This window comes from Microcebus murinus, chromosome 9 (assembly GCF_040939455.1).
Source record: "Microcebus murinus isolate Inina chromosome 9, M.murinus_Inina_mat1.0, whole genome shotgun sequence".
Taxonomy (NCBI): domain Eukaryota; kingdom Metazoa; phylum Chordata; class Mammalia; order Primates; family Cheirogaleidae; genus Microcebus; species Microcebus murinus.
Genome location: NC_134112.1, coordinates 81,862,033 through 81,886,946, shown reverse-complemented (window position 1 = coordinate 81,886,946; position 24,914 = coordinate 81,862,033). Strand labels below are relative to the sequence as shown.

At 39.7% G+C, this 24,914-nt stretch overlaps 1 protein-coding gene and 1 long non-coding RNA gene across 4 annotated transcripts in view; both read left to right on the top strand.

The window, feature by feature from the left end:
• Positions 1-24,914, top strand: part of UBE2H (ubiquitin conjugating enzyme E2 H) — a 100,191-nt gene that overhangs the window by 13,839 nt on the left and 61,438 nt on the right. The window lies entirely within an intron of this gene.
• On the top strand, positions 1,963-24,676 carry LOC142872931 (uncharacterized). Its single transcript, XR_012921028.1, has 2 exons — positions 1,963-10,355; positions 10,417-24,676. It is a non-coding gene; the product is annotated as an uncharacterized LOC142872931 (long non-coding RNA).

Sequence of the window (24,914 nt, the reverse complement as noted above, 5' to 3'; positions counted from 1 at the left end):
ATTTTAATTAGTCCTAAGACAGCTGAGCATACAGAAAAAACTTTAGATGCTTAATTTTTTAAAAGTTGTAATTTTATAGAGGAATGCTTGGGATGGTAAGCAGTTCTGTTCATTCTGTTTTTTCCTTTTTTTTTTTTTTTTTGAGAAGGATCTCACTCTGTCACCTGGGACTAGAGTCCAGTGGCATCATCATAGCTCACTGCAACCTCAAATTGCTGGGCTAAAGCAGTCCTCCTCTCAGGTAGCTGGAACTACAGGTGCATGCCACCAGGCTTGGCTTATTTTTCTATTTATTTGTAGAGACGGGGTCTCAAGCTATGTTGCTCAGGCTGGTCTTCAACTCCTGGTTTCGGTGATCCTCTCACCATGGCCTCCCAAAGTATTAGGATTATAGATATGAGACACTGCGCCTGACTTCTGTTTGTGTGGTTTTTTTTTTCCTCTTAATGTTTGATAGATTTTTACTTCTTTTGGTTTTTTTTAAGGCTAGTCAAGTGAAGCAGTGGGATTTACTTTTTTTAAATGAATTTTTTATTTTAGATTTACAGAAAAGTTGCAAGGGTAGTCCAGAGTTCCTGTACCTCATCCAGTTTCTCTTACCTCTGATATCATTTTATATGACCATGGTACATTTGTCAGAACTAAGAAATCAAAATTCAGATTTTACCAGCTTTTACCCGAGTATTATTTTCTATTCTGTGATTCAATCCAGGATACTATGTTGTATTTAGTTGTCTTTGTCGTGTGTCCTTAGTCTTTTCTGATCTGTGACAGTTTCTCATTCTTTCCTTTGTTTTATGTGACACCTTGACATGTTTAGGAGTTTTGCTCAGATATTTTGTGGAATGTTCCTTAGTTTGGGTCTATCTGATTTCCCTCCCCTTTCATGATTACACCTCATAATAGTGAAATATTAAAATTTGGCCAAACTCATTGTGAGTTTTGGAAAGAATACCACAGAGGTGAAGTGACCCTCTTATCATATCATGTCATGGGGTACCTGACAACCCACATCATCACTGGTGATCTTAACCTTGATCCACTGAGCTAAGCCCATGGTTGCCAGGTTCCTCCATTGTAAAGTTACTGTTTTTTCCCCTTTTGTACTCTGTATTTTGGAAGCTAGTCACTAAGTCTAGCCCACATTCAGGGGGTTCAGGGGAAATCCCTTCCACCTCCTAGAGGGAGTAATCATTTTTGACTTTTGTGTATAGCATATTAATGCTTTAATCTTAGTTATTAGTGGCTTTTGTACAGTTACATTTGATTTTGAATGAAGTGTAAATTGGTACTGCTTTTTTGGAAACAAGATGGATTTAAATAAATGAGGATGTGATCTAAGAGCACAGATTTGATGGATTTGTTTATTTAGCAATTTGCATGACAAATTTAATTTTTCGTATTTGGCTGGTTTTAACTACATAATGTGTGAAAATGAAGGCAAACTTAGGGTGAGTTGCAAACATATTAGTTAAGAGCCTTATAACTCAAGAAATTTTATAATCTTAGAGAGTTTTAGACCAGGGAGAAACCTGTGGTTGGTTTAGTGATAAAATACTATTACATTCTGCATATCTTCTTGTTACTAACTAGTTATATTACTAGTAAGAGAGTAGAATGGGTCCTGATCAACTGCTAATTCTAATGAAGACTCATTGCTTTGGACCATAGAAGCATTTTATTCTCTTAAAAAAGTGTATCTTTGGCCGGGCATGGTGGCTCATGCCTGTAATCCTAGCACTCTGTGAGGCTGAGGAGGGAGGGTCGTTTGAACTCAGGAGTTTGAGACCAGCCTGAGCAAGAGTGAGACCCCGTCTCTACTAAAAAAAAAAAATAGAAAGAAATTAGCTGTACAACTAAAATATATATATAAAAAATTAGCCAGGGCATGGTGGCACATGCCTGTAGTCCCAGCTACTCAGGAGACTGAGGCAGGAGGATCGCTTGAGCCCAGGAGTTTGAGGTTGCTGTGAGCTAGGCTGATGCCATGGCACTCTAGCTGGGGAAGCAAGAGTGAGACTGTCTCAAAAAAAAAAAAGTGTATTTTCTACCATTTGATATCTTTTCCTTTTTAGCAGTTCTATTTGTAGTTTCAGTGAAAATCTTGATATAAATTGTAGCTGACTTTTTTTTTTTTTTTTTGTGGAAACAGAGTCTTACTCTGTTGCTCTAGCTAGAGTGCTGTGGCATCAGCCTAGCTCACAGCAACCTCAAACTCCTGGGCTCAAGGTGATCCTCCTTCCTCAGCCTCCCGAGTAGCTGGGACTGCAGGCATGTGCCACCATGCCTCGATAAATTTTTCTATATAGTTTTAGTTGGCCAATTAATTTCTTTCTATTTTTAGTAGAGACGGGGTCTCGCTTTTCTTGCTCAGGCTGGTCTCAAACTCCTGAACTCAAACGATCCTCCAGCTTCGGCCTCCCAGAGTGCTAGGATTACAGGCATGAGCCACCGCGCCCGGGCCCTATAGCTGACATTTTTAACTAAACATTCAGTTATGGAAAGAATGACTAAGTAGAACTTCACTTTTTCTTGACTTCAGAATTTTCAAAGCAATTGAAATTATGCCTTAAATGAATAAACTTCCACAGAGTTTGCTGTGTTTTAATTTTGGCTCAATTTTTTTTTGTCATTTTCTACTTTCACTCTAGGAAAAACGCTAACTGATTTTCATATGATTAAAGTCTTAAAGTGTATACATTGTTTTCTTTGAGCAGAGTATAGTTGACACTGTAAAAAACAGAAAAGTAATTGTGAGATATTAAAATTTGGCCTAGCACATTTGGCTTCTAGGCTAAAAAATTACGCCAAAGTATTTGTTTCAAGAGCTTCCTTGAAATTAGTGGGGAAGAAAGGCAGAAATTGAATATTAATGGCTAGTATTTCATTACATATAAATACAATGGTAATAAATTCTCTAATTTGAGACTGTACAGGACATTTCAGAATTTGTGTATCAATTCATGAGGACACCTGGGTTTTTGTGTAGTATATAAATCAAAAAGTTTGTAACCAGCTGTTTATTGGTTTAACAACCTTGGTGGTGTATTTTTAAACCTTTAGCCTTAAGTAATGCCAGCACCTGTGTGTCATGTAGGTGCTAAGAGTCAATAGTGTGGCACTTAAGGCCGTCTTACTGGCTTGATAACTCTGGCAGGGGTTCAGCTGGTTCTTTTGTACCTCTGTTGCCTTTGTTCACCTGAGATTTGAGTGCCCTGGTGGGCTGCTTTTAGTGAACTAAGCTAGTACTCTTTAAAGAAGTACTAACTTTTAAAATATAAAAGTATTTATATATATAGAAATATGATTTTATGGTATCAAAAGATATTTTTATCTGTAGTATAAAAAAGCACATATTACAATTTTTTTATGTAAAAGTATCTAACTTTTCCAGATCCACCTTTGTAATTTTTTTTAAAAAATCTCTTAGCAGGTAAGTAAGTCTTGTACCCTGGCCCATTCTATCCTTAACTCCACCTTTTTGTTTTGGGTGTGGGGAGATAGGGTCTGGGCTCTGTCAACTGGGCTAGAGTGCAGTGGTGTCATCATAGCTCACTGCAACCTCAGAAATCCCAGGAACAGTCCTCTTGCCTTAGTCTCCCAAGTGACTGGGACTACAGGTTTGTGCCACCCTGCTTGGCTAATTTTTCTATTTTTTGGAGAGATGAGGAATTTGCTCTTGCTCAGTCTGGTCTTGAACTCCTGACTTCAAGGGATCCTCCTGCCTCAGCTTCCCAAAGTGCTAGGATTACAGACTTGAGCTGCCTCACCTGGCTCTTTCCTTAACTCCACCTTTCTTATCCCCTCATTGTGGTTTCAATGAAAATCTTTTTGTGTGTGTGTTTTTTAGAGATGTGGTCTAGCTTTGTCACTCTGGCTAGAGTACAGTGGCTATTCATAGGCATGATCATAGCTCATTGTAGCCTCGAGCTCCTAGGCTTAAGCCTTCCTCCTGCCTCAACCCCTTAGCTTGGGTTACAGGGGTGTGTCACTATACTTGGCTCATTTTTTAAAGTTTTTAGTAGAGAAGGGGGTCTTGCTGTGTTGTCCAGGCTGGTCTTGACCTCCTGGCCTCAAGTGATTATCCTGCCTTGGCCTCCAAAAGTGCTGGAGTTATAGGTGTGAGCCACTGCACTGGCTCAATGAAAATCTTAATATAAGTTGTAGCTGGTAGTTTTAACCAGAAATTCGGTTATTATGGGAAGATAAAGTAGAACTTTTTCTTCAGAATTTTCTAAGCAATTGAGATTACTCCTTTAAAAGAGAGAACTATACTTCGACAGTTTTTTTGGTGTAGGTATTTTTATTTTGGCTGTTTTTGCTGTTGTATAATGTGCTGCTTTTCATTCCAACATATTTCACATTTATTCTTGTCGTATCCTTGCTTTGTGATGCTATGGCCCGCTTTTTGTGGATTAAAAATCTGGGCCACCCACATAGGTCGGTTGAATGTGCTAAGATCATAGAGTAAGTTTTTGTAGTGATGGATCTGGAGCCCACTAGAAATTCTTGTGCTTTCATTTCTTGTATCTTTGCATTTGTAGTGGGTTCTCAGGAACCACCTGTTAAATGAATTGGGATAAATAATATGTTCCTTGTTTTTCACCAATCCTTAGGTCATATTCTATATGATGAAATGGGGAAGCACCTTTGCTGCATACTGCAAGTGTGGTGGTGATTTCCAAAAAACCACTTGTGTGATTTTGAGTTGCCATTTGAACTTGCTGCTTTTTCATGGAAATGCTGTTTGTACTTGAAAGTATGACTGACTGACAAACTATGGTTATTCAGACTTGGGTGTTTGGCCGACATTTTCTCAAAAATGAAAAACGTGAACTTGTCATTTCAAGGAAAACTGACAGTTTATGTTGCCAGTGATAAAATTTGAGCTTTAAAGCAAAAATTAGAATTTTAGAGAACTTGTATCAGCCACCATGTGCTTGACAGTTTTCTGATACTTACAAACACTTTTGACATGATTTTCTGGTGTTGTGTGATGAAATGTGTCAACATTTGGAAGATCTGTAAAAGTCAGTGAACCAATATTTTCCAAATGGCCAATACATGATAATAGAAAATCATGCTGGGTAAAAGATACACTCAAATGCAAGGTAGATCAGTGGATTTTAATGTAGAAAAATTCATTGGTACAATTTCAGATTCCACATCACAGTTAGCCTTTAAGGAAACTAGTTACCACTTGTCAAGTTTTTTTGTGATGTCAACGAAGAATGTCCAGAATTAATCTGAAAAGTCTATTAAAGTACTCCTCTCTTTTCTAACTAAGTTTAAAGCATACTCTACCAGATTGAATGCAGAAGCACGTATGAGAATCCAGCTTAAGCCATACATTAAAAGATTTTACAGCCTGGGCAGTATAGTGAGATCCTGTCTCTTCTAAAAATTTTAAAAAATTAGCCGGAAGTGGTGGTAGTGCACCTGTGGACCTAGCTACATGAGAGGCTGAAGAAGGAGGATTGCCCAGGAGTTCAAGGTTATGGTGAGCTGTGATCATGCCATTGCATTCTAGCCTGGGCAACAGAGTGAGACCCTATCTTTTAAAAAAGATTTGCAAAATCATTAAAAATGTCATGTTTACTAAATTAATTTGTTTTAGAGATTGCAGTTATTTTTCATAAAAATTGTTAACATGCTTAAGATTTATTATGTTTATATGAATTAATATTTTTCTAAAATGGTAAATATTGGCAGATATAACCACATTAAAAAAAACTCTTTGAAGCCGGGCGTGGTGGCTCATGCCTGTAATCCTAGCACTCTGGGAGGCCGAGGTGGGCGGATTGCTCGAGATCAGGAGTTTGAAACCACCCTGAGCAAGACCCGTCTCTACTAAAAATAGAAATAAATTAATTGACCAACTAAAAATATATATACAAAAAATTAGCCGGGCATGGTGGTGCATGCCTGAAGTTTGTAAAGGGTGCCGAGACCAAAATGTTTGAGAGCCACTACTCTAGCAAATGTATGGTGGAAGAGAAATAGTCACATTTTGATAAAGTCTAGGACATGCTTTAATTGTACCTAGCATAATGTCTGTCATATTAGTAGATTCCACAATAAAATATTTCAATCAGATAGAATTGAATTACACGGTAAGCCATATAAATACAACTTTAGCCAAGAAGGAAAATTGTTGTGTAAAGATGGCAAGTGTTAGGCCGGGCGCGGTGGCTCACGCCTGTAATCCTAGCACTTTGGGAGGCCGAGGCGGGCGGATCGCTCAAGGTCAGGAGTTCAAAACCAGCCTGAGCGAGACCCCGTCTCTACCAAAAATAGAAAGAAATTAATTGACCAACTAAAAATATATATACAAAAAATTAGCCGGGCATGGTGGCGCATGCCTGTAGTCCCAGCTACTCGGGAGGCTGAGGCAGTAGGATCGCTGAGCCCAGGAGATTGAGGTTGCTGTGAGCCAGGCTGACACCACGGCACTCACTCTAGCCGGGGCAACAAAGTGAGACTCTGTCTCAAAAAAAAAAAAAAAAAAAGATGGCAAGTGTTTTGTTGTTGTTGTTTTTGTTTTTTTAAGAGACAGAGTCTTGCTTTGTTGCCAAGGCATGAGGGCAGTGGCATGATCATAGCTTACTGCAACCTAAACCTCCTGGGCTCAAGTGATCCTCCTACCTCAGCCTCCCGAGTAGCTGGGACTACAGGTGCATACCATCCTGCCTGGCTAATTTTTCTGTTTTTTTGTAGAGACAAGGTCTCGCTATGTTGCTCAGGTTGGTCTTGAATTCCTGACCTCAATTGACCCTCCTTCCTTTGCCTCCCAAAGTGCTAGGATTCCAGGCATGAGCCACCACACCTGGCGCCGGCAAATGTTTTTCATGTTAGTAAACAGTGTCAGGTCTACGTCATAATTTATAGATTCAAAGACATTTTTCCCCACATCTTAACATCTTTGAGATTGAGATGTCTTAAAATTGGTGGTGAGTCAGTCTAATTGGCAGCTTTTTTCTTTCTTGATGTGTCATAAAATAATGGTGTGTCATAGATGTGATGAAATATGTTAGTGTCTCTTCTTGTGTGGAGAGGAGAAGGAAACATTGGATAGCAGTTCAGTTCTTGAGCTACAAGATATGCTGCATTAAATGTTCTTATCAGGCACTGAATTGACTCTAGGCAGTTGACAATGGGCTCATTGTTGGAATACTTCATTCATAAAATAATTTTTATTCTAAGCCATAAGCCTAGACTTCAATGTTATATTCAGGCTTTTAAAATAAAATGTAAAGCTCATATAAATCTTTTTTTTTAATGTGCAAAAACCTTTTGTTTTTCTATTTAAGCATATTGCTGATTTTCCCATCCTTTAAAAATTTTATTTTTTTTTTATTATTTTAATTGACACATAATTATACATGTTTACGGAATGCAGTGGTATTTTCATACATGTATACAATGTGTACTGATCAAATCAGGGTAATTAGCATGTCCATCACCTCAAACATTTATCATTTCTTTGTGTTAGGAACATTCAAAACCTACTCTTCTAGCTATTTGAAAATGTACAATGAATTGTTCATAATTACAGTCACCCTGCAAGTGCTTTAGAACACTAAAACTTATTCTTCCTATCTGGCTGTGATTTTGTATTTGCTAACCTCTCCCTATCTTCCTCCCTCTACCCCCTACTCTAGTAATCATTCTTCTGCTCTCTACCTCTATGAGATTGACTTTTTTAGCTCCCACTTGAGCTATTTGTATTTCTGTGCCTGGCTTATTTCACTTAACATAATTTCCTCCAAGCTCATCCATGTTGCTGCAAATGACAGAATTTCATTTTTTTAATGGCTGAATAGTATTCTATTGTGTATATATCTCATATTTTCTTTATCCATTCATCTGTTGCCATCATTACTTTTTTCTCTCTTGAATGGGTTTATGTATGTATGTATGATACGGAGTCTTACTCTGCTGCCCAGGCTGGAGTGCTGTGGCATCAGCCTAGCTCACAGCAACCTCAAACTTCTGGGCTCAAGTGATCATCTTGCCTCAGCTTCCCGAGTAGCTGGGACTACAGGCATGTGCCACCATGCTTCACTAATTTTTCTATTTTTTTTAGTAGAGATGGGGTCTTGCTGTTGCTCAGGGTAGTCTCAAACTCCTGAGCTCAAGCAGTCCTCCTGTCTTGGCCTCCCAGAGTGTTACAGGTGTGAGCCACCACGCCAGGCTTCAGATGGGTCTATTTAAAGTTAAGTTACTGAATCCTGTTATCATTGTGCCTTTGTTTTATTGTATAAAAAAGAATAGGACCATAATATGGAATTATAAAGTTACTATATGAATAAATAGCATAGGCATCCTTGAAAGTAACTTTAAAACAGGGAATAGGGCCTTGGAAAAATACAAGATCGAGTCTCTTAGAGAAGGCTTCCTACAGGATGCTGAATGTCATAGAGACAGGAGGTAAATAAGCAAGAGGGCACCCACGGGTGGGAGGTGGTCAGTGGCTTAGCCTGATTAAAGAATCAGAGGTTGTAAATGAGTCACTGTTAAGTATGTATGTATTAGAATGCAGTGTGTGTGACCAAGATTATATGGGTTGCTGTGAGGTGAACAGGCTTAGCTTTTAGCTTTTGATGATCTGACACCTTGGAACCAGTAGGGCCACACCTGATACATATTTGGGAATGTTGTCATGTAGGCCTGAAAAATGTCCCATGCCTTGAATTTTGTTCATGAAATTTATCTTTTACCTTTATCCAGTGTCTTCTAGGTTCTGCTTTGCTGGGGGACTGGACTTATGTGATAAAGTTATCCTCTCTTCTGCATGAAAGAGAAGGAAAAAAGTTAATTTATGTGTTTTCACTTATAGTTTAGTTAGTATCTTTTTTTTTTGAGACAGAGTCTTGCTTTGTTGCCCAGGCTAGAGTGAGTGCCGTGGCGTCAGCCTAGCTCACAGCAACCTCAAACTCCCGGGCTCAAGGGATCCTTCTGCCTCAGCCTCCTGAGTAGCTGGGACTACAGGCATGCGCCACCATGCCCAGCTAATTTTTTCTATATATATTAGTTGGCCAATTAATTTCTTTCTATTGTAGAGACGGCATCTCGCTCTTGCTCAGGCTGGTTTCGAACTCCTAACCTCGAGCAATCCGCCCGCCTTGGCCTCCCAGAGTGCTAGGATTATAGGCGTGAGCCACCGCACCCGGCCTTAGTTAGGATCTTAAAACTTTAATTCAGAGGACCTAATTTGGGAGCTTGGTCATTATTGGAGGTTGGTAGACGATGGGCAGTGTGTTGGCAGGAAAGAAAACTGCCTGGAAGGCTATACAAGGTTGTTTCCCTTGGCTTTGTACTCAGTGGCCAGGAGACCTTGGGGCTTGGGTTTCTGTCCTTATCTATCAAATAAGAAGTTGGCTTAAATTATTTTAAGTCTTTCCAACTTAAATATTCTGATTTTGTCTGTAGACATTTTGCATGTAACTCTTATTGTGTGTGTATGTGTGTGTGTGTAAATGTCAAAGACCTTTACAACTCTGTATGTATATACCTGATATTGCCTTCTAGGAAACAGAGAAATGAAAATTACCATTATGACATAAATTTAAAATCTCATTTTGAATCTTATTCTCTTTGCATATAAATATAAGCAGTAAAAATAAATTCTGCAGTTCATAACTTTCTTGGTATGAAGATTTACTAGAGCAGTTTAGAAGTCTGAAGTAGAAAACCCTTAACATCTTTTCTTTTCTTTTCTTTTTTGTTTTTGTTTTTGTTTTGAGACAGAGTCACTCTGTTGCCCAGACTGGAGTGTAGTGGCAGGATTATAGCTCACTGCAGCCTTGAACTGCTGGGCTCAAGCTATCCTCCCACCTCAGCCTCCTGAGTAACTGGAACTACAGGTGCACACCAACACACCCAGTTAATTTCTTTTTTTTTTTTATTTTTTTTTTGAGACAGAGTCTCACTTTGTTGTCCAGGCTAGAGTGAGTGCCATGGCGTCAGCCTAGCTCACAGCAACCTCAAACTCCTGGGCTCAAGCGATCCTCCTGCCTCAGCCTCCCGAGTAGCTGGGACTACAGGCATGCGCCACCATGCCCGGCTAATTTTTTTTTTTTATATATATATATCAGTTGGCCAATTAATTTCTTTCTATTTATAGTAGAGACGGGGTCTCGCTCTTGCTCAGGCTGGTTTTGAACTCCTGACCTTGAGCAATCCGCCCGCCTCGGCCTCCCAAGAGCTAGGATTACAGGCGTGAGCCACAGCGCCCGGCCTATTTCTTTTACTTTTGTAGAGACGAAGTCTTGCTACATGGCCCAGGCTGGTTTTGAACTCCTGGCCTCCCAAACTGCTGGGATGACAGGCATGAGCAACTGTGCCTGCCCTGGGTTCCTTGGTTTTATTTTTTTTTTATTTTTTATTTTTTTTCACTCCATGGATGGTGAGAAGGTTCCTTGGTTTTAAATGGGACAACAGATGGTCTTCACAGGTGTGTTTTATCACCATATACAAAACATATACAATGCTTTGTTTAGAGTTGGTAATTTTAAGAATTAGTTATTTTTGGACAGTGTCTTTCATGAGGATATCAGGTTTTTTGCACCCCTCCCCCCTATTTTCAGTCTTTGTCTTTTATTCTTGCTGCATCATAGCAAGTATGAATATAGTTGAAAGCATTTCCTTTAGAAAGTGCCTCTTGTTAATCAACAGCGTGTGTAGCGTGTATATACATAAATGATGATATGAAAGATCTCTGGGCTCCTTGCTGCTTTTGCCATTCCTGAACTGCCAGTCCTTTTTAATAGGAGCTTTTGTCTTGCTTTAAGGCATGAAAGTTGAGGACTGCCAACACCTAATTTAATAGAAGCAGTTTTAGAGACCAAATTGGAGAGAGTTGTAATTTGAAATTCTCTGTGCTTCAAAAGAATAGATGTGAGACATATAGCACAGAATAGTAAGCACTTATGGGTATGTGCATGTTTGGTATTAGCTCAGTGAGAAGTCTCACACTTGAGTTAATTTTCAGGAATGTATTCAAAGGTATGTTCATTGAGATGCAGGGACAACACAGCATTGCTTGGATGCTAATTTTAATTTAGGAGAATCCTGTGTAGGCATATTAACTTTATAAACCTTACTGTTCAAAGTTTTAATTGTCTTCTCTAGCTACTTGATATTTAAATTATATACTTCCCTCCATGTTATCTCTAAAGGCTTTTTATGGTTTAGGATTTAATCTAGGGAGAACTTTTACTGAGCAAACTGTATTTGGGATTAAAAGAACTAGACAGAAGCGTGTGTTGCCTGGCATCCTTACCTGTGCCCTTCTCAGAAAACCCTCATGTGTTGGTTCTCTCAGCCTCAAGGTCTCCTGTTACCCACCGAGAGGCTAGTCGGGGGAGTTAGGGATGTGAAGGTATGTCCTCAGGGTAGAAGCTGGGACTGTTTTACTTACTCATTGCCTTTAGTAATTGTAATACATGTTAACACCTTGGCAGCAAAAGCGGATTGGATAAATTGAGTACAAGGTGACTGTTCTAAAATAAACAAAATGAAACAGGCATAATCTTGAATTTGTAGGCAACATGTAAGACTAAGCAAATGGAACTTTTGCAGGTGGTTTGGCTATTAGCTGTGAGCATGCTTGGTGTGTTTAGGCAAGTGGACAGGATGTTCTCTGTGGGTACTGTATAACCTTGAAGCGTTGCATCTACTTCTGTCTCCCTACAAATGAAATCTAAAACAGAAAAGCTACTTTTCTTCCCCTTAGTTTTCAAAACAAAAGTAAGGCTTGTAAATCTGAACTAGACTGCTGCAAAGTGCAGGAGAGGCTCTGGTCCTGGATTTATTTTTAGCAAGGATTTTTTTTTAATTGTTACAACTGAGTGTGACAAATGGTTTTTTAAAAATTGGTAAGAAAATACAAGGTCATTAACCACTTGTGCATATTCTATTTCAAATGGCTGGGAAATTTAAAGCAAATTTGTTAAGGTCTGTAGAAGTTGAGTGTTGATTTCTGTGGTAGATAAAAACTGATGCTGAGCCGGGGGCACGGTGGCTCACGCCTGTAATCCTAGCACTCTGGGAGGCTGAGGCGGGCGGATTGCTCGAGGTCAGGAGTCCGAAACCAGCCTGAGCAAGAGCGAGACCCTGTCTCTACTATAAATAGAAAGAAATTAATTGGCCAACTAATATATATATAAAATTAGCCAGGCATGGTGGCGCATGCCTGTAGTCCCAGCTACTCGGGAGGCTGAGGCAGCAGGATTGCTTGAGCCCAGGAGTTTGAGGTTGCTGTGAGCTAGGCTGACGCCACGGCACTCACTCTAGCCTGGGCAACAAGCAAGACTCTGTCTCAAAAAAAAAAAAAAACTGATGCTGTATCTGGAGAGTATTTTCCTATTTTTCTTAGATACCGTTTGAATTGGATATGTTTAATGGAGAGGACTTCATAGTAAGCTGGTTATAATGCCCATTAAAACTTTGTGTTTAGGATATTAGAGTCCTGGAAAGAATGTAATTATCTGCCTATAAAAAAAGCTAAAGTCGTTTGAAGAAAAATTAACAGGTGCAGGAATATGAGCCATTTGAAAATTTAAAATGCATCTGAGAAAGCCTTCTGAGAGTCAGAGGATTTTATGGATATCTTCTGTCTTGGCTTTAATAATTGAACTTGATGTGGAATGTATGTTTTAGCTGGATGGACTTATGAGGCTGGTAAAGGTCAAGGAATTTTTTATTACACATTGTCTTCATTGCATTTGGTCTGTTTCTATATCCTAAACTAATGATTGAAAGAAAAATATGTGGAACTCATCATTTTTGTGGCTTTTGAGATGCAGACGGGGTTCAAAGGTAGCTGCATACTGGGAGTTCTGAACGACAGGCAGATTTGGGGTCTGGACCACTCAGCCAAGCCTGTTTCCTTTTGCTTTGGCCACAGGTGCAGGCAGGCTGTTTTACAGAGTTAAAGTTCTGCTTTTAAATAGGTGCCTTTCTGTTTCAGTGTTTCTTCCTGGTGTTCTGAAAACCATATGTGGGGAAAATAGTCTGTTCTGTTTAGAGGTTAAGGGTGTTGCCTGCCTGAAAGCACCAGTAGTAGTATTTCATTAGTATTTATTTTAAAGTGGAAAGCAGCAGATGAAGAAACCTTCCCATTTAACAAAAGGGAGCCAAGCCAGTGCTTTTTGTTTCAGGAATTGTGCTTCTACCACTCCTTTAGAGCTATGAAAGTTAATTTCACAGCCTTAAGGAAAGATGTTGCTTCCCCTAAAGATCAGGTCTAGGAGAGCTGAAAGTTGTCATTTGGTCTGTAATTTAAACTGATAAAAAGCCTCCTTGAGTGTTTACTATGTGCCAGACACATTAATAGTAATCACTGCTGCCATTTGACTACATCCTGTGCCAGGCCCTGTGCCTTTTGACACTTCAGATGTCTTCCTTACTCCTCAGAATAACCCCAAGAGGTAGGTACTGTTTTCATTTTTCATGTTTTCCAGATGATAAACCTGAGGCTTAGGGCCTAGTCTCATGCCAAGTAAGTTGCAGAGCTGAGAGATAAATTGAGGCTGTCCGACTCAGGCTTTGACTCTGAACTACTAAACTTTACATTATAAAAGTGATAATTTCCTGGACTGTCTGGCAAGGAGGGTAGTCTTATATGATCATGGGAGCTGGCACAGAGAAGATAAATAATTTACTGTCATAAGGCTTATGTTGAAACCAGAATTCAAACCTGGATCAGTTTGAAGTGAAAGCTTATGTTCTTTCCACTGAGTGTATCATATGACTTCTTAGAGTACATTACTGTAATATCTGATTTACAAAGATCTTTTTATTTCTTGTGTTGGCTACCCTCTGTTTATGGAGGAGAGTTGGTTAAAAAGTTGATTTTTGAGGTGCTTATTTGGAACTCAGTACATTGTATGTTCATTGCACCTGGTTGTGGCTCTGAAGCTGTTTCCCCATTGGTACAGTTGATATATTTTACTTCCTGAAGCTGGTAATACCAACCTGGGCTCCAATATCTGCACCAAGTTCCAAGGGAAGAAGAGAAGCAGGCATATTTCTGTTTGTTTCCAGATTCCATGTGTCGCTTTACAGATGTTGTCTTTCTCCATGTAGTTAACTATAAAGTATGGGGTTTCAATTAAGTACAGAGCCTCTGAGGTCAGACCCGTTCTCCCACCCACTCCCTACTAGGTGACTTGAGTGAGGCTCTTAAATCTTTCTAAGGTTCAGTTTCCTCATCTGTAAAATGAATGGGTGTCCTCATGGGTTATTGTGGGGCTTGAATGCAGCACAGGCATTAGGTGTTCAGGATGGTATCTGGACATGTTAGGTGTTGAGGAAATGATGGTGGTGACTTCTCTGTCGTCCATCTCTTCTGTTACCAAAGCTTTTTGTAGAAGTAAATGCTTTTTGGAGACACTGGTGCAACACTCAAACTTGCATATAAGGTAAAGTTTGAGATTCCCTTTATTTTGTAGGTGTATGTAAATCAATAATTGTCTTGTAATTTAAATACTATCTCCTTAAATTCTGTGTCGAAAATTTTTATATACTTTAAAACCTTGACTTTAATTGGAAATGTATTTGGTTCTATTGACTGAGCAAAAATTTTAATGAATGACTTTGATATTAAATTAACTTTCATGAGCGTTTTAAGTTTTCATTGAACTTTAACATACCTTTTCTTTTCATTTCTCAGATGGAGAAACTGAGGTAGGAAGTGTAGGGATAGGCTTTGTCCAAGGGTTATTCACTAAAGCATGGGTGGGCATACTTTTTCCAGTAAACCCCCAAATACAGATTGAGTGTTCCTAATCTGAAAATCTATAATCCAGAATGCTCCAATATTCAACATTTTTGAGCACTAACATGATGCCACAAGTGGAAAATTCCACACATAAGTATTTAACATAAACTTTGTTTCATGCACAAAATTATTAAAATATTATATGAAATTGCCTTCAGGCTATGTGTATAAGGTGTATATGGAACAAAAAGCTAATTTCATGTTTGTTTTTTCATGGGATTCATCCTTAGTCTTTTCACATAACACATCCTTTGCTATAAAATGATTTATACAGTTGAGTTGTTTCCCACACTCCAGGTTAGTATAGCTGCCTGCCTTCTAAACATCTCTCCAGGAATATCCCTAAAACTTTACATGTCTAATACTGATTTCAGTACTATATCCTCCAAACTCAAACTACAATCTGTTTTTTTTTATGCATGTTCACTCTGCTGTTGCCCAAGTGGGAAACCCATGTGTCTTAACTCCTCCCTCATCCTGTTTATTCTGCCCTCTGAAACCCCCTTCCCTCCAGCTCTGCCATTACTTTTTAATTCAGGCTCTCTGGATCTTACCTGGACTGTTTCAAATAATCTCACAACTTTGGGGCTCCCTGCATCTAGTCTGTCTCCTTCCAGTCTGCCTTTCATTTTGCTGCCAGAGTGATCCTGTTTTTAGTACATCTGATGATGCTACTTCCTGCTTAAAACCCCTTAGTTGCTCTTGAGTGCCTGTGGTTTAAAGCCTAACCTTGGCATAAAAGTCAGTTTGATGAAGAGGCTGATAGAAAGGTCAGCCTTGGTAGAAAAGTCAATTTGACAGGTAGTGTCTTCCTGCCCTAGGTCCAAGATAACAGTGCTTCCCCCAACTCCCAAACACTGCACTAGCTTTCTCAAGGGACGGTCCCTTTCTCTTCCGGCTTCTCTTCTATTTATTCAGTATCCACCTCAGGCCTAGCATCTTCCTCAAAGCCTTCTTTGAAACTCCTCCCACCACCCATATTTGTCTTAGACACTTCTCCTGTCTTCTATGTGCTTTAATCACACCCTTTCGTTTCCCCTCAGATAAGCAGTTACCACTTTATATAATCAGCTGTTGGCTTGTGGCTCCAACTCCCATCTCTTTCAAGCTGCTCCATAGAGGCTAGATCCTGAATCTCCTTTTTTTTTTGGTGCTAAAATAGGAAGGCATAGATCCTGTATCTTATATGTTTATCTGCAGCTTCCAGAACTGTACCTTGTGCATTTGGGCTTGGGCATTATGAAGAATGGGGGGAGGATGGTAAATATTTATTAATAACGAGGTGGGGCCACATGTACATCTTTTCTCTTTTTGAAGCGTTCTTATTTCTGTTCTTCCAGGGGAATTAGAAGCAAAAGGAAAAGACCCTGGTAAAAAGAATGCTCAGTGAACCAGACTAGGACTCAGAGCTGTCCCCCACCACCCACCCCCCCTTTTTTGAGACAGAGTCTTGCTCTGTTGCCCGGGCTAGAGTGCAGTGGCATCATCATAGCTCACTGCAGCCTCAGACTCCTGGGCTCAAGTGATCCTCCTACCTCAGCCTCCAGAGTAGCTGGGGGACTACAGGTGTGTACCACCATGCCTGGCTAATTTTTCTATTTTTAGTAGAGACGGCATCTCGCTCTTGCTCAGGCTGGTCTCAAACTCCTGAGTTCCAGTGATCCTCCTGCCTCAGCCTCCCAGCGTGCTAGGATTATAGGCGTGAGCCACTGCACTGGGCAAGTCTGTCTCTTTGCATGTCCTGGGAGCTCCCTCCCTGGAGTAGTGTGGTTCTTTAGGATGGAGATCAGAAACTGGTGTTTCATCGAAGTCTACATGTCTGATGAATACGTACCCCTTCCTCCCCATTATCAGTGGCATAGTGAGTGTCATTACCCTGGTGATTTTTGTACACATATATTTCTTCTTTCCATTTTTAGTCATTTTTTCCACCTGCCATTTTCTCCCTGTTCCTTGTCTTTTATATTTCTTCATGATCTTTCTTCCTGTGTCGTCTTATTTCCTTTTCTCTGAGAGAGAAATGAGATTTGAATGATGGTGTGTCTCATTTTAGAACTCCAAATGCATTTATATTTTCTAGTAGAAACATTGATATAGATGAAGATTAATATTACAGAGTAATAGTGTACTTCAGAGACAAGTGAGTTAAATTGGCTTTTATTCCTGAGAAGTTACGTTGAGTTCTAAGCAACAGACTTAAGAACTTTTTAAACATTTTTTTTTTTTTTTTGCATTGGAGTCTTGCAGTATTGCCCAGGCTGGTCACAAATTCCTGGGCTCAAGTAATCCTCCCACCCCAGCTTCCCAAGTAACTGGGATTAGAGGTGCTCATCACTGGACCTGGCTTGAAATAAAACTTAAGTCTGTTAAGGACTCATGGATCTGACCTGGCATAGGGAATATCGTCCTATACCTATTCCTGTCACCACCATTTTTTACCTTTACAAATAGAAACTCAGGGGCTCTATCAAGGCAGCTTTCTTGGGAATAATTCTAGATTGGCCCCTGGAAAATGGGTTGGAAAATTGGAAGGTGGTGTGCTCATTTGTGTTTCTCTGCAGCTAAATCAGAAGGGTTCAAAACAGTTATTTGCTGTCATATTTAGAAGTACACTTTGCTGGTTTTGAGATTGAGCGTATGAATATAGTTAGCTGGAGCCTCTAAAGAAGAAATCTTTTTATTCTTAAGTGACTGCTTAGTAATCTACATAACAAATGAACCATTTGCTTCAGAGATGTGAAATAGGCGTCTTATAAATGAATAGTTTTTGAAACTAAAGTTGTTAAGACAAAGTTCATCTTTTCACAGTAGGGTTTCTCCAGAAAACCCTCTTTACTCTATTGAAATGCAGCTAGTTTGAACTAGGAAAGCATATTCCAATAATAGGCCCGTGCAATTAGCCTTTACCATAATGGAATGAATGCTGGAATTTTTTGTGCATTATCGTCATCAGTTGGTATTAGTCCCAAACACATAATAGCTGGAAACCTTGATTGAGAGACACAAAGGTTTCTATCTTATTCATAGACATTGCTTTAGTTCTTGAAACTAATAAAACGTTAGGCTCTTAAATCTTAAACTTTTTTGATAATCTACTGATAAGATTAAGACAAGGTGCTTCAGAACTGTGTCATTATTTTGAATTAGAAGAAAATGTCATGGGACTCTTTATTTAGTGCCCTATTCAAGCCAGACCTTGTATAGAAATGACACAGTGGTATGCTGGTGATTATTGAACTGCCCTCAGGGGAATATAACTCTGGCTTGTAGTGTTTGCTGATTTTTTTTAGGTATAAATACTGATTTTTTAGGTATAATTACCATGGCTGGTTTTAGGCTACCAGTGTGATGTTATTTGAAGTTGGGCAAGAGATGCATATAATCATCTGGCTAGAATTAATGTCAGCTGTCAGATCAAGATTTTGCAGCCTGTTTTTAAGCCTGTATTTTTAATGATCAATTTATTCTTGTTTTTACCTTTGTCCTTTGTTTTTTAAAAATCAGTCTTACTGAAGTATAACTTATAGAAAATAAAATTCAGCAATTTTAAGAGTATACATTTGAGTTTTGGTAGATGTACACTCTACCACAATCATGATATCTCATAACCCCTAATATATACAGTTGCCAGATTAATTTTTCTGAAATCTTGTTTTGTGTCAATCATCCATCTGTGCATTAAACCTTCGTTGGCTGTATACTATTCATAGGATAAAGCACTTTCTGTGGACTGACCCTCTACCATCTTACTTTTTGTCACTTCTTTGGCGTTATATACCACAGCTTGGCTACATGAACCTCTTATTCCAGTAAAACTAATCAGCTGGTTCCAGGCACATTTCCTGCATCTGCCTTTGCTCATGTCTCTGCCCTGCCTACAATATTCCTGTCACCTCACATATTTTCTGTATAGATTTTTTCTGTGTATATATATTTTTTCTTTTTCTTTTCTTTTTTCTTTTTTTTTTTTTTTTTGAGACAGTTTTGCTCTGTTGCACAAGCTAGAGTGCAGTGAGTGTCATCATAGCTCACTACAACCTTAAACTCTTGGGCTCAGGCGATCCTCCTGCTTCAGCCTCCCGAGTAGCTGGGATTGTAGGCATGCTAATTTATTTTCTGTTTTTTTTTTTTTTTTTTTTTTGAGACGGAGTCTCACTTTGTTGCCCAGGCTAGAGTGAGTGCCATGGCGTCAGCCTAGCTCACAGCAACCTCAAACTCCTGGGCTCAAGCGATCCTGCTGCCTCAGCCTTCCAAGGAGCTGGGATTACAGGCATGTGCCACTATGCCCGGCTAATTTTTTCTATATATTAGTTGGCCAATTAATTTCTTTCTATTTATAGTAGAGATGGGGTCTCGCTCTTGCTCAGGCTGGTATTTTCTGTTTTTAATAGAGTTGGGTCTTGCTCTTATTCAGGTTGGTCTCAGCTCATAACCTCAAGTGATCCACCTCAGCCTCCCAGAATGCTAGGATTATTACCATGAGCCACCATGCCTGGCCCTAACATTCTTTCTTGTCTTGACTGCCTTGTCTTGCCTTAGAAGTGTGGCTCAAGCCCCATTTTCTTACATAGTCCAGTCTTCCATGATTATTCCTTCACCTGATCTATCATACCACTTGTTTGGCACTTAACTTTTGCAACTTGTATTAAACCCAGGTTTTTAAAATTTTTTTTATTTTTTGGGTGTTGTTTGGTCTTTCCAACAAAGTTGTAAACCATGGTAGGGTAGGAAATGTACAGCTCAATTTTTAGTACTTTGTTTAAAGAACAACAAAAAGACTTAATAAATGGCTTTTGGTGAAAATAAACCTTTAAGCAGCTCTCAGTTGCAAACTCAGTGGCCCTACGTAGGGGAATAGTGCTGTGCTGTATCATAGGCCTCCTAGGTACTAAAAGTTTGGTCTGTCCCAGAATGTAAATGTGTAGTTATGTCTTTCAAAACTAGTGCTAATCATAAAATGCACACTGAAGATTTTATCTCTGCCTTGAAAATTCATCCAAAGGTAGTTAGCATCATGGACTTTGGACTTTTGGCAAGGAGTAAACGTTTAAAGTAGGTTCCAAAAGAAAATTCTTATTCTTTCAACCAGCTTAATGCACTTTTTGAAGTACTGGGAAGAAATCAAGAGGGTGTATCTCATTCGTTTCCTTCCTGTCCCAGGAAGCCATATTATGATATTCTGAAAGAACTTTTGTCTTTTTTGTCTTTTTCAGTAACTTTACTATAAGCAAATTGTTTTTTTTCCTTTGTAAAACTTGTATATTCTCTTCCTTCAGAGTAGAGGAGGAGAAAGAAAAACTTGTATTTTCTTTGCAAAAAATAGCAGATATATTTGCTGAAAGCTGACATTGAATGATAACCTAACAAATACTTAAAATAATTCTAAGATGCCTATTTCTCAGCCTACCTTGGAGGTTTGTCTTCTTCCATCCTTTAAATATTGGGTTTATTTAGTGTTCCACAATTCATCCTTATCTCTTGGTAATTGACACTCTTTTTTTTTTTGAGACAGAGTCTCACTGTGTTGCCCAGGTTAGAGTGAGTGCCGTGGCATCAGCCTAGCTCACAGCAACCTCAAACTCCTGGGCTCAAGCGATCCTGCTGCCTCAGCCTCCCAAGTAGCTGGGACTACAGGCATGTGCCACCATGCCCGGCTATTTTCTTCTATATATATTAGTTGGCCAATTAATTTCTTTCTATTTCTAGTAGAGACGTGGTCTCACTCTTCCTCAGGCTGGTTTCGAACTCCTGACCTTGAGCGATCCACCGCCTCGGCCTCCCAGAGTGCTAGGATTACAGGCATGAGCCACCGCGCCTGGCCAGGTAGTTGACACTCTTATCTTGGCTAATTTCTCCATTAATATTATTACCAGAATTTACATTTCCAGAATTAAAATTCCATATCTGTTGAGCTCCTGTCTTAGATGGCCAAATGCTGACCGGACATCTTCACTTAGCTGCTCCTCAGAGACCTCAGATTCAACATGCCCTAAATGAGACATCTCTCTAGAAGGCTTAGCCCCCTCTTATACCTTGATTCCTGAGTGGTATTGTCCCCAAGTAACTCATGCCAAAGAGATTGGAATTATCCTTGGCTTGTCTCTCTTCCCTCTACTTCTGTATCTGTCATGTCTACCTCAAACATTTTTTTTTGCTAAGTGTTTTTTTTTTATTTCAGCATATTATGGGGGTACAAATTTTCAGGTTTCAATAAATGCCCTTTCCCCCTCCCCCCACAAGTCTGAGTTTCCAGCATGACCATCCCCCAGATACCTCAAACATTTTTTAAAAATCCTTTTAGCCTGGCATGGTAGCTGATACCTGTAATCCTAGCAACTCAGGAGGCTGAGGCAAGAGGATTGCTTGAGCCCAGGAATTCGAAGCTACAGTGAGCTATGATGACGCCGCTGCGCTCTAGCCTGGGTAACAGAGCAAGACCCCGTATCTTTAAAAAAAAAAAAAAATCCTTTTTTCCTCTCTCTTTCATTTCAGGCTAACCTTATCCTTTGTTGGGGGAGCTAGCATGCACTTTTGAGTATTTAATTTGTGAACTAAGAGCTGGTCCACTACTTTTGCCTCAGATTAACCAAGGTCCTAGGTTTGAAGCATAAAACTGGAAAGCCAGTATATAATTTTCAGTGTGTACCAATGTGTTGTCTTCCTGTAGGTAGACATAGTTAGGAGCCCATACCATAAATAACTGGAAGGTTTTGGGAAGGAATCAGAACAAAAGCAATGAGAAGAATCAAGTGCAATGGTCTGGCATAATCTGATGATGCTGCCATCTCATACTAGATCTGTTGTGACCAGAAAACTAATGTCTAGTTTAGAAAAAAAAAGCAAGGGCTTTCTTTCTCCCCTACCCAGTGTCTTCAGTGGCCCTTCCCTACCGTTCTCTTTTTAACTCTTCTTGCAGGGTTGACCCTTTCTGTCAGATAGCTTGTTTTTTACATGTATGAATACATTCAGTCTGGCTATACTTGAATCTTCGTGGGAAAGCAGGTTTTTTCTTTGAGATGGCTTGTACCACTCTCCTCAGTCATTGTGTGTTGATCTCAAGTTGAACTCTGAGGGGGTCATCTCATTTCATGTGCTTGGACAAAACTTCAGTGTAGTTACCACGTAAGAACAAATTGCTTAATCTCCCCCTTGTATTTAGCCAATATCACCACCTCTTGAAAATACCCTTTCCTCAGGATAGAAGCACCTTCAGTGTGCCTCCTTACCACTGCTGGGTAACCCTTTTATCACTTTGATCTTCCTGGTCAGTAATTGATTGCTTGTCTATTTCTCTACTAAACTTTGAATGGTCTGAGGACAGATTCTCTTATTTTCAGATCCCACTGTTTAGTCCCTGGCACCCATTCTTGCTAGTGTGTGTGTATGTGTGTGTGTGTGAGAGAGAGAGAGAGAGACAGACAGACAGGGTCTTGCTCTATTATCCAGGCTGGAGTGTGAGTAGCTTAGTATTACAGGCATGGACGACCATGCCTGGTCAATTTTCTAAATTTTTTGTAAGGGGGGAGGCGGGTCTTACTACATTGCCCATGCTGGTCTCAAACTCTTTGCCTCAAGCAGGCCTGCCACCTTAGCCTCCCAAAGTACTAGCATTATAGGTGTGAGCCATCATGCCCAGCTCTCACTATCCATTTAACCAGCTTTTCTTGAGCACTTGGCTAGAAACAAAATAATGATTCAGATTAGTTTCTTGCCCTCTTGGAACTTGAATTTTGTTGGGGGTGAGGGAGGATGTAAATAGAATGTATAGTACTTGGCAGAGAATAATTGGGAGGTCTGGTGGGGTGTGTACTTAAGGTGATCAGAAAGGTCTCTGAGGAAGTAGAATTTAAGACATAGCATGAAGGATAAGAAGAAGCAAGCTGTCTATAGAAACAAGGAAGTCAGGGTGGGGCAGAAGAAATAGCCATTGCAAAGGCCCTGGGGAGGAACAGCTAGTCTTTCAGGAAATGAAAGAAGACCAGTGGGACTGGAAAGGCAGAGAGGAAAAAGGTGGCAGGCCCTGTGTGCTCAGATGAGTGGAATTAGACATCTATTGATACAGTGATTCTTGTAGGTTGAGATTTGTTTGAAACTAGTACCGTTAGAACTTGTGATTCTAAATGTTCATTTTGTACATTCTTTTTTATTAGAATGTTAATATTCACAAATAATGATTGAAAGAAAACCTAGAATTTCAGTCTTTGTGTGAAATGTATCTTACAATTGCAGATACTTAGGACATTCCTTTCTTTGCCTGAATTTCTATCCCTAGGGAACCTGGAATACAGCCATGTCGAGAAATTTCTGTATCCTATTGAGAATTTTCAATCTTATTAACCATTGTTATTTTCTACTGGTTGATCTGTGTTAGCACAACTGTTGAGATAAATACTATTAATTTAATGCCACATCTTCATCTGAAAACCAATTCAGAATAAGCATAGCTGACTCATTTAAGCTTGTATGAGTACAGTTTTTTGATTCTGTTGATTGATGTTTTAAGCTATTGTTTAGATTTTTTGTAAATGTGAGGTTTCTCTCCTTCCGTGTGCTCTCACCCATTGTGTGCCCTTGGCTGCACTATGTTGCATATGCATTATTGGGGTTAATGGGAAGTAGAATACAGAACAGAGAGCCACAATGAACAGAACAGAGAGCTCTTACTAGCAGTCCGACCTTGGACCGTGTCACAACCTGGCAGTGTCTTCATCTTGTAGTGGAAAAAATACTTATATGATAGGATTGTTGAGGATTAAAGGAAGTAACCTGTAAGAGACTAACATATCTTGGTTGAGGCTTGATAAATATTTGGCACTTGTTAATCCTCAGCTACCCTGTGGGGTAGATACAATTTTCTCCACTTTTGTAAATGGGTTGGGGAGAGCAGTGCTTAAAGAACATTTCACCTGCCTTAGGCTGGTGCTTCTCAGTCACTGGGGAATCTTGTTAAAATGCAGATTCTGATCCAGTTAGTCTGAAATTGGGGTCTAGTTTCTGCATTTCTAATAAGCTCTCCCACCTTGAGTAGGCAGACCCTGGGCTGCTTACCTAAGAAATGGTGAGATGGGCCTCGCACTCTGGTTTGCCCTACTCCAAAGCCTTCCCTGTTCCTTGGAACCTCCCTGATTCTCACCAGTGGAACAGGATTTTATTGAGAGACCTGTGAGTTATTTAATAATACCTTAGACTAGTAAGAATCTAAAGTTGTATTTTATTCATTCATACAGCCTTTACTTAGAACTTTTTATGTGCTCAATTTTGTTTTTAAAGATCTATTTTGAAAGAAGTCAGGGTAGATAAAAATGGGTGAATGTTACTTAATGATGTCTATTGGACAATTATTTCGTGTCTTATCACTGTAAACTTAAATGTCCTGTATTGCTCTTCTCTCTCTTTTACCCTAAACTTGCTCTTGCCTTCTCTGTTTTTGCTAGAACAGTGTCATCATCTACCTTATATACCTGACTGGAAACCTCATATATTCTTGAGTTCTCCTTCTCAATTAGTCATCTAGTTCTTTCAGTTCTTAGAAATCTCATTGAAAGGGCCGGGCGCGGTGGCTCACGCCTGTAATCCTAGCACTCTGGGAGGCCGAGGTAGGCGGATTGCTCGAGGTCAGGAGTTCGAAACCAGCCTGAGCAAGAGCGAGACCCCATCTCTACTATAAATTAGAAAGAAATTAATTGGCCAACCAATATATAGAAAAAAAAAATTAGCCGGGCATGGTGGAGCATGCCTGTAGTCCCAGCTACTCGGGAGGCTGAGGTAGGAGGATTGCTTGAGACCGGGAGTTTGAGGTTGCTGTGAGCTAGGCTGACACCACGGCACTCACTCTAGCCTGGGCAACAAAGCGAGACTCTGTCTCAAAAAAAAAAAAAAGAAAGAAAGAAATCTCATTGAAAGGTGGCTTCCTCTCCAGCTCTCACTTTTCTGTGCATCAGCTCCCACCAATATCTCCCCATGGTGCTGCACAGTCTCACTGCAGTTCATCTTCTTAATCTCAGCAAGTCGAAGTGTGCTACATTGTCTCCAGAAGCTCCCTGGTCTTGATAGAGACTGCATGGATAGGGTGGTTAAGAGCACAGACGTGAACTAGACTATCTGGGTTCCAGTCCTCACTCTACAACTC